Here is an 11,197-nt window from a genome sequence, read left to right as displayed (position 1 = left end):
GAAATCCTCAGTAAATAAATAAAATTAGAACCACCATGTGATCACACAATGCCATTCCTGGGTATACATCTAAAGAAAATGAAATCAGTATGCCAAAGACATATCTGCACTTCTATGTTCCCTGCAGCTTTATACATAATAGCTAACGTATGGAATGAAATTAAGTGTCTATTAGTAGATGAAAAGATACAGAAAACATGGTATATATACACAATGGGATATTATTCCGCCTTAAAGAGAAAGTCCTGTCATTTGTGATAACACAGATGAACCTGAAGGTCATTGTACAAAGTGAAATAGGCAAGACATAGAAAGATAAACACTCCATGATGCTACATGTGTGACTTAAAGAAGTTGAAGTGACAGAAGTAGATGTTAGATAGATGATTACTAGGGACAGGGAAGATGGTGGTCAAAGGATAGAAAATTCCAGTTAGGAGGAATAAATTCAAGACATGTATCATACAATATGGTGAATATAATTAATAAAAATGCATTATAAATATATTTAAACCAACCTCAAAAACATACTTTAATTCCAGTCTTAAGCACCAGGTGCAAGGTTACAGGTCTGGGGACAGACTCTGACTACAGTGTTGTATGGTGACCATGCACTCATGTGGCTTTGAAAAGGCTTCCAACTGGGGACTTATCTTCAGGGTCTGAGCCAAGCGGGAAGGGCAGCCACAGAACAGGGGTGAGGGCAAGCCTGGAGAAAAGATTTTACTTCTTGGCAGAGGAGATCTTCATAGTGTTGTTCTGGGTGATCTTAAAGCCCTTCAGGACATCCAGAGCTGCTCCTGCTTGTATCTCATTGTCAAACTCCTCAAAGGCAATGTCATGCTGCCCGGGGACTTCCTTGAAGCCAGGGAACTGGTTGAAAAGCAGGGACAGCATGTAGTAAGGAACAAGATATGATTTGGTGGATTTTCGGGAAAAAATTCGACAGGTGGCATAAGCTGGTATAAGCTGTTGTGGGGGCATGGCTCTGGTAGAATCTTGTCTGGTGCAAGGCCTGGCAGTGGGATCATGCCATGGGGTAGTATATAGGGAGCCTAGTTCAGCATGGGGTGCATGATTTTGGCTTCCTGCGTCTTCGGTGGCATACCCAGAACAGATCTGTAGACAGCCTTCTTGGCAGCTGGGATCTCCTGGCTCTTGGGGCTTTCTCTTTTCTACTTATGGTCCCTCTCCACAAAGGTGCCCTTCATTTTGGCAATGATATTAATCATTCTTGGCCTACTGCATGCACCTGGTCTTGTCATAGAAAAGGAAACCCTTCATGGAGTGCAAGATGCTTGCAAGATCCTTGAAGATAAGAAAGGCCTGGGCCCTCATATTCATGATCCATGACACCAGGATATCCAGGTTCTGACCAAACAGGGAGAAAATGGTATACAGCGATTTCATCAGCTCATCATTCTTGGTCTTCTCATTGAGATTGTTGATACAAATAATATGGTTGGGACAGGTCTCAGGAACTGCCATGGAGAAAAGAACCAATATTCAGCAACGGGTCTCAAGTACTTCAAGTGCATTGTATTCTCGAAAGTCATTAAGAGGGATTTTAAATGTTCTTACCATAAAAAAGTATGACTTTTTATGTATAAAAATATAAAATTATATGTAATTTTATATTGTCATGAGGTTATAAACTCTTGAGAGTTAAGGAGCATATCTTTTGCCTATCTTCCCCTGGACATGTGCAGTGATCTTAATGGACTCTTAATGCCTTTTTTAGGGAAACATCTTTTATTAGACTACAAAAAAGATGGGATTGGGTTATCCACCTTTTCTGATCAAGCTCTGCTGAAGATTGTTTAAAAGAATGAAATGCATAGGGGCTGGGGTTGTGGCTCAGTGGTAGAGCACTCACTTAGCACGTGCGAGGCCCTGGGTTCGATCCTCAGCACCACATAAATATTAAAAAATAAATATTAAAAAAAGAATGAAGTGCATAAACATTTCAAGATTGGGCTGGGGTTGTAGCTCAGTGATTGCGTGCTTGCCTACCATGTGTGAGGCACCAGGTTCGATCCTCAGCACCACATTAAAAAAATAAATAAAAGTATTGCGTCCATCTACAACCAAAAAAATTTTTAAAAATTCAAGATTAATAAAGAATATAGAGAGCTGGGGTTGTAGTTCAGTGGTAGAGTGCTTGCCTAACATGTGAGGCACTGGGTTTGATCCACAGCACCACATAAATAAATAAATAGATAAATAATAAAATAAAGTTATAAAAAGTCAGAAGTAACTAGAATATTTTAAAAAAGAAAGAATGGAGAATTACTCAGTAGCATTAATAGAATTAAAAAAATAAGGACTGGGGTTGTGGCTCAGTGGTACAGTGCTTCCCTAGCATATATGAGGCACTGGTTTTGATCCCCAGCACCACATTTAAAAAAATATTAAATAAAGGTATTGTGTCCATCTATAACTAAAAAAAGTTTTTTTAGAAATGAATTTCCCAAGACCATCAGTATCATAATCAGGATATGAACTTATAAAAATTTTCAAAACACACACACTATTAGTACTACTACTTTTGCCTTTGCAATAAAGAAAAGGAGAATCATAAATTGGAGACCCCTCACACTATATTTAAAAGCAACCTACAATTAACTTTAGAACATGTTACTTTAACTGAAGGGTAAAAGCTTTGAAAAAACCCAGCTGTTCCACTTGGTACTTTCATGCATTTAAGTAATGAGACATGTAGAGATGCTGTGTTTCCTGCCTTATACCAAGAAAACATGTGTAATGCTGCTGTCTAACATCCCATCCTCAGCACATTTGCTAAGTGATTTCTAGTCAAGGATCTCTCTTGGTCACTTAAGATTTTTTCCGCAATTTTTTATTGTTTTCCTTTGGTTGACAGTCTCTAAATACAAACTTCTGGAGAAATCCTACAGCAGAATAATTTTCTTCTAATGCTGACTTAAAGAAGCTAGCTGTGGAGAAGTTTGTCCTTTTCATTTGTTGATTTTTAACTCCTCTGGGTAGCAGTGCAAAGACAAGCTACTGGGTTTGTCTCAAAACAGAGGATATTTGTATATAGTTTTAGAGTACACAGTACATTAGACATTTCAAATTCCAAAGTGTTGTTATAATTTTTAAATAATACATCACTGAAATTTTGTCTTAGTGTAGAACATTCCAGTCCTCCACAAACATTTATGAGCTCCATTTTTTTCCGCTTATTAAATAGCAATCTTCCTGGCACATGTATAGTACTGTGCGTCCTAGCCAAATAAACCACTGTCAGATGAGATTAGTTAAATTCAATGCATATTTCATGCAATGTTACTAACGCATTAAATTTGCACCTTCTATAAATAAGATCATTGCATGTAAGCATGTAAAACTTTGGTCATCTTGATTTTTGAGTCTTAATAATTCAATTAAATGTAGATTTGAGAAGATATTGTGCATTTTGATTGCCACTAAACTTAGTGATATGATACACAGAGGCTATTTTGCAGCTGTGGAAAGGATTACCAATAGTTTTGCCCTGCCAACAGTTACCATTCTGAAAGAGCATGAAATACTACAGTTCATTGCTCTGTGTGAACACAATCATGTTAAACTGAGCAGCCTTGTAAAGCACTGTGATCTTTGAACTTCAGGAGTTGCTCAGGCCCTGCAGAAATGAAAGAGCAGTTAAGTGGGAAAGTTTTAAAATCAGCATTGCAAAATAATATTTCTAAAATAATTGCATTGAAAGAAAAAAAAAAGGGCGGAGGGGCCCCTTCCTGGTCATTTCTGTTTTTTGAGACTCAAAGAATGAAATTATGAAAGTAAAATTTCAATTTTCTATCAAAGTGCAAGATTTATTTGGGGTTTTTTTACAGCTCTTGCAGATACCTTCTTTTTTCTCATCCCACTCCCACCTGACATTCAAGAAGAAAGCATGAGAACAAGCAAGTTCCATGTTCAGTGCTTGTGGACTGGCTGTCAAACTGCTCTGTGAAATAGAACAGAGAACACTGGCCTCAATAGTAAAGGCTCCTAGGAGTCTACACCACGTCTCCCAAACACCCTTTATATTCTCTGGGATTCCAAGCTCACTGATGAAATTCAGCCTATTAGCAGGCAAGGTTCTGACCTGCCAGGGAGAAAAGACTGCCTGACTTAGAACTCCCATAGACCACAAGCATGGCAGGAATTTGTCAGTTAAATTGATCTCATTTGTTCATAAAGCAATAGCTGTATGTTCATTCTACCAAGCAGTTTGGAACAATTTCATCCCATACTTTACTCCACACTCTTTCTTCTTTTATTCTATTCATTTATTTAATTTAAATGCAACTGGAGTTTTTCCCTTTGGAATAATTTTAATGATGAACTATAAAACAAAGGATGCTAGTTTGAAAGGACTTTCAAGATCCAATTCTTCATTTTGCAGTTAAAGAAATGAGTGTTTGAGACATGAAATAACTCACCTGCTATTGCTAGATGGTGGCAGAACCCATGTATAGCTTTCTGCCTCTCTAGCTTGCTTTTGAATGTTCTTTGTCAGACCCCAAATACTCTCAAAGACACTTGATCCCTCCTTTTAAAATTTTGAGCTAGTTCTTTACATAGGCAGCCTTGCATGGTAGGAGGCATGAGTAATCCAGTTTGAAGCAACATTTCTTCACTGCTAGCTAGGATGCAGGGAATTTCCACCATTAGATGATCAAAAGAAAATCTGCTGTTTCTTGTGAATGGACATGGGTCTGACACAAAGATTTGCTCTATTTGGAACTCCTACAGTGGTTTTTTGGCAAAAGGACATTCTATTCCTTGATTCTAACCCACTGACATTCCTTAATTCCTCATCTCACCAGATACAAGGAAAATCATAATCATGCTTTCTGATGAAGCTGTGGCCAATCTGGAAGACTGTACAAGGGAAATTCTTATACTTCCTGAGTATGAAGATCCCACAATAGTTCAAACAAAGAGATATTTATGGGTTGCTGTATTAATGGTTTAGAAGGAATTGGAAGGATGGAGTCTGAGAGGGATGAAGAAAAGAAAGATATAATGACAATGCTGAAAGTAAAGATGACTGTATGAAGAAGAAAGGAAGCATGAAAAACCAAGCCACTGACAGTCTAATTATCACACTTTTTATAGACTTGAGTTTTTTCTAACTTTCATTTAACTAGGGTGACAAGTTCCAGGGGCAGACAGAACCACACAAGGTTTGTTCAATCTACTAAAAGAGGAGATTTTCATCAGATTATCAAATAAGGCTCTTCTCTGAGTCCATAAGAAGAATGAAGAAATTGTAGTTAGGATTTTGCTAAAATAAAAATAACCATATCAAATAATTAGGTTATTATTTGATATGAGCTTTTACCATTGCTAGAAGGGGCCCATATTTGGTCACAAGTATGTTTTGGTTGTAAATGGGCTTATTGATTTCTTATTGCTTCACCTATTTAAGACAGGTATAATGATAGGCATACATTCTTTTTGGAGAAATGCTTATGGAGAATGAGTTCATGGGAGGGCTGGCTTTCTTAGTGGACACACTCTGAAGACTGACTTCATCCCCCTATAAACAATACTGGAATAGACTCTTCTCATTTTCTTCTGGGGCTATCATTTTAAAAATACTTTTGATGCATGATCAATCTTCCTTCAGTTATATATATTATTGCTTGAGATAATTTGATACAGTTTTTTCCTCAAACTTCAATATGCATTGAAATTACCAAGAGATACTGTAAAAAAATGTAATGTAGTATACTTGGAATGGAGCCTTAGATTCTGTATTCCCAGCAAGCTGCCAGTTGTCTGTGCACCTCATCCACAGACCACACTTTGAGTACCAATAAATTAATACATTTAATCAATCAGGTGATCCTCACATCTCACAGGTAAATAAAATCCAAACCTCTTCTCTGCCCATCATCTTTTATTCCCTTGCACTTTCTGATAATTTTTGCTTAGAACTAAACCAAACCAAACCAAATCAAGCATGAAACTATATATCTGGCTTATAGTAAATAGAGCATTTGATTATAATGGATTTGATCAATTTAATTTTTGTGGCACAGCAAGTATCTTATCAAAAATCCAGATTTACTGGTATGAAAGTAAGTTTGCTAAACAAATAACATGTAAAGTGCTCAAAAAAAACACATTAAAGTCTATTAAGTATATTGTATTTGGTAAATTGGGTGATCATCAGTTAACAAATATTTGTTGAAAGTGTAACTGTGAGTTTATACCTAGTACTATTCTGTGATGAAGAACTATAATAGTGCATATATTTAAGAATTTGTCTAGTGAGATAGCTCCAATATCTATAAAGGACCTGAATTAAAGCAACCAGGATTGATGGTACAAGGGGTGACAAAGGAGGAGGAGCAGGATCTCTGGTTTTGCTTGATAGCCAGGTGAATGGTGATGGCTTTACCAGGTAGAGTACACTGAAGGTAAACACACTCCTTCAGGAGGGAGGGATTCATGCAGATTCAAGATGGGAAGTAACACAGATGTGGGAGATTTAGCAGGCAGCAACCCATATGAAGCTGGAGCTCAAGTAAGAGGAACAGGGTGAAGCTATAGATTGGGGATCATAAGTCAATTGATGTAACTGGTGTTATGAGAACACCCATGGAGACTGTGCAGTTATGAATTAATGAGGATGCAAAACTAAAATCTGGAGAAAACCTACATTAATGAAATATACTGAGAAAAATGCACAGTTGATTACTGTGTGGATTTTTTTACTGGTTTAATTAAAATTATAACTATATCATATGCTAATATTTCCCCACACTTTGATTCTTTTAAAATTAATATACTAGCCTGGCATGGTGTCGGATGCCTATAACCCAAGTGGCTTGGGAGGCTGAGGCAGGAGGAGCTCAGATTCAAAGCCAGCCTCAGCAATTTACAAGACTGTAAGCAACCTGGTAAATAAAAAATTTTAGAAAGGACTGGGGATGTGGCTCAGTGGTCAAGTGCCCCTGGGTTCAATTCCTGATATCAAAATTAAATTAATATACTATTAAGTTAGCACCAAATGATTCCATTCCTATAAGAACATGTGGCAACATCTTGAGAAACAACAGAAGTTTTAAGGAGTAGGGCAGGGCGGATCTGACTGGTTTCTTGCCCCAGTCTGGTCACATATATGAACTGCTATCTCCTTAGCCTTCCTAACATGTCTGCAACGGGTGTCAAAGTAGCAATCTGACAAGCCAAATATGGATCTCAGTGTACCTGAAATGCTTCATCCAAAGTACAATGAGTTAATCTTTCTTCTTGCATTCCCCATTAGGGCTTCTATTCTTCAAAAAATGGCAAAAATATTTCAAGGACATAGCTTATCAGCCAATATTTTTGACCAATGATAACTAAAGTTGAAAGTAATGAGCATATCTACAAGTCAAAAGCAATTATGCTGTTTTTAGGGAATGTGAGTGAGCGACACAAACTGAACAAGTAGATCCATGTGGGCAATTTGTCTAAAATAATTCAGAACAAAAAGTTAATGGGGAATGGGTGGGAGGCTGGAGAAAATGGTGGAAGCAAATTCAAGGACATAGGAGAAAATAAAGATGAACTATGTCAACCACCAAATATTATTTGGTTATGCCCTGGAGAATAAAAAAAAAACTTTTTTCACATATTTTAGAAATATTTTAAGTGTTTTCTCTGGAAATCTAATGCAATAATAGAGGAGAGTTTTCTGATATTGTCATAAAAGCTTGTCGGCAAAACAGGATATTATTTTAAGATTAGAAAGACGTTTGATCAATGTGTCTTACTTCTATACTGTGTGTGTGTGTGTGTGTGTGTGTGTGTGGAGGGGCACTCTGGCCTCTTCCTTACCCCCACATATTGAGAATCATTGCCATGCACTGATTATTTATATCAATTTGGAAGACCTTAGGACAAGAAGAGCAAGATGCACCCCTCTAAAATAGAATTGGAAGTGAATAATATTCACTGACTAGTTCAAATTAGGTACAAATTAATAACATACAAATCAATTCTGAGTCACACAGGAGAAAAGATTATAGACAATTCACAAAATGTCTGTGACTGGATAGCTTCACAATCTTTGGTGATAGCTCAGCTCGTTTGAAAGTTATCCAAGCCCTGTGGCCCTGTCCATAGTTTTGTCTGTGCTGACAATTTGCTGAGCTTGTGTACATTGAGCAAAGAGCATAACCTGTCGGGGGGCCCATGAGAACAAGAGCACACAAAACAATGTTCTGTGCTCCACCGGGCGTGACCACTGTGATGCTTCTCACTGTCATATTTGTAAGGAGCTGGAAGAAATTTGTATTTCTCAGTCTTCCTAGTATGACTAGAAACTTTTATCTTAAAATAATTTGTCTTTTATTTTCAGATTATCTACATTGGCCAAATAATTGTTCCAGAAAATATTTAGTATTTTCTCCAAGCACAGTGGGTCATTATTTACTGTTTTTGAGCAGGCTGAAATTACAAGAAAATTCCAAGAATTTTATGCTCAGATAAACCAGTCTTATCTAAAATGGCTTACATATATACACTTTCTTTCCATATTGTGTAAGAGAAATTTTAAATCTAAATAAGTAGTTGATGGTATCTTTAGCTCTGACTTTGAGTACCCCCCTCCCCGCCCCCAGTTAGTTACTGTTGGAAATTAGGTGGATTATTTTCTGCAGTTACATTGTTGCAGACTCTCTGGCTGAGGTCAACTCATTCCCCTCTGTCTTGCTGCACTGCCCAGAGTTCCTTGTTTAGGCAGCAGCTGTTCTGCTGTAAGCCAGTGTGATTAGTGTTCTGGGGGCCAAGCCATGCGTGCTTTGAGGGAGGCACAATTTAGCCTATTGTTTGTAATTTTTAAAAAAATGGATGTGATATCCATGTAAAGGGAAGATCCTCTCCTCTCTAGCATTCAAAGCTTCTGTGTGAATAAATGTGTCAATGAAATAGACATCCTTCATTATCCAGTTTGAACTACTACTGTTTTATTATCTTATTCGGATCTATTTTGCTTAGTACTATTTAAAGTATCTGATACATGTTTGGAAGATGTAGAATTTATTTATTAAATCATATAATAGAAAAATGATTTTTAGGGATTTTTTTGATTTTATGATCTAAAACATAGATCCACTCTTTATTTCTTAAAAATTATAATTACCCATTAGTGACATTATGCATTGGCAATTTTGTTGTAGAATATATGTTCTGTGAATATACATCCTGTAAACTCAATGTAGATATATATAGTAACAAACAGCTTTTCCTATTTAGGGAAATTAGACATTGATTTATTAATTTATTTTAAATACTTTTTTTAAGTTCTAGATGGACAGGATACCTTTATTTTTATTTATTCATTTTTGTGTGGTGCTGAGGATCAAACCCAGTGCCTCACATATGCTAGGCGAGTGCTCTACTACCGAGCCACAACCCCAGCCCTTGATACTTATTTTTGTGTTCCAAATATGAAACGGAAAGGGACAATTAGTTCTGTTACTTAATGAAAGATAAATATGGAAGCAGAACTGTTGCGTCTAGGGGAAATCATGTATCCTTGATTCATTCTATCTTGCCTTTCTGCACATGGCAAATATTACCTACCTTCCAGTTCATGATGGTCCCTCTTCTAATCTTCTTATCACTTAAATATCTTACCACTTAAATATATGCTTCAGATTATAATTACATTTTAAAAGGAACTTTGTTTAAATTGGGTTGCTAATAAATAAAGAACAATATATCAAATGTCTATAAACATCTTAATTTTACTTCCTGTACCAGCGGATAACCTAATTTCAAGACACACTACCCCAATATGAAGCACTGTAGGCAAAGTACATTCTGCATTGTACATCAGTTTGTACACATGCATCTAAACCAAACCCTGGCTCCTTGAGATATGAAGATAGTCTTAATCATATTATCAACATTTAAAACTATCAGAAGCAATTTTATTTACTTCTTGGTTTATTGTTTCCCTTCATGAATGTGTGAAATCCAGGAGAGCAAGGACTTCTGTTGGCTTTCCCAATGCGATAGACTCAGAGCCTGTCTCCAGCACCTCACACAGATGCCTGGTAAATATCACTGAGTGAATAAATGAATGAGGTTCTCAGCATATGGAGCTTGAAAATCTAAACCTTTCTTCTAACCACTTCATTTTACAGTTGGGAAAAAGGAATCTGAAAAATGTAATATAGTTTGCAGTGAAGTTACCTGGGATATTAATGCTACAGCTGGGACCAAAATATGATCTCCTAGTTCCTGGACTAGTTCACATTCAGATACACTTCAACTATGAACAGTATTGATTATTTATTTGCAGATGGCAGAATGCCTTCTCACTGACACTGTTGAACCAACTAGGAATCCTAGTTAACACACATTATATTAATTAGAATCCAATAGGAGTCAATGGATTTAAGTGGTTTGAATTTGAAATGAATTTGAATTTCTCTATGACATTAAAGTTAGTAAAGATGATTTAAGTTTTGGAAATTTTGACATTGAAATTCATTTATTTTTACTGGTACATAATAATTATACAGAAAAGTGGATTTCATCATGGAATTTCCATACATGCACATGACATAATTTTATCAATGTGTTTCTTCTGCCTCCTTCTGCTCTGGTCGGGTGATATTCTCAAAATAAGTATATTTTAATTTTGTATTCCTTCCGTTATTGTTTCAGTTTCTTTTCAAAGAGAAGCGTTACTTTCTGGCATTGTTTTAAATATTGCTTAGAATTATTTGTTTTTTTTTTTTTTTTTTTGTTTTTTGAAGTCTTTACATCACAGTATAAACCTCCACATGTAAAATTGCTCCTACTATCTTCTGATAGATCAGTCCTAGCCTTCTTTGAAATCCCAAGTCTGTTATTTCCATTCTACTTATACAAATATTCCCAAAGAAACATATTGTTCTTGTACATTAAATGGAGCATTCAAAACACTGTCTTACACATAGTTTTCAGTCACTGCTGATAGGAAAGCTACAAGAAAAAGTTCTCTAATAAGTCTTTCCACAGTGTAGTGATAAGGACCTTAAAAAAGAAAACTAAAATCTGTATTCCATTCTGAGCTTATTCCAAGACATGCCTGAGTTAAATTTCTTTATTTGATTTTTACTTTTTCATTATTTGAGCTGTCCATATTTTGAGAATAAATCTATAAATATCCAGTGCTGTTAGGTCAAAGTCCACATTCTTC

General features: G+C 36.2%; 1 pseudogene; it reads right to left on the bottom strand.

Moving 5' to 3' along the window:
* Positions 1-723: 723 nt before the first annotated feature.
* On the bottom strand, positions 724-1,488 carry LOC143396808 (U1 small nuclear ribonucleoprotein A pseudogene; annotated as a pseudogene).
* Positions 1,489-11,197: the final 9,709 nt, after the last annotated feature.

This window comes from Callospermophilus lateralis, chromosome 4 (genome assembly GCF_048772815.1).
Source record: "Callospermophilus lateralis isolate mCalLat2 chromosome 4, mCalLat2.hap1, whole genome shotgun sequence".
Lineage (NCBI taxonomy): Eukaryota > Metazoa > Chordata > Mammalia > Rodentia > Sciuridae > Callospermophilus > Callospermophilus lateralis.
Note: the sequence above shows the minus strand (reverse complement) of the source record. Positions and strands in the feature narration are given on the sequence as shown.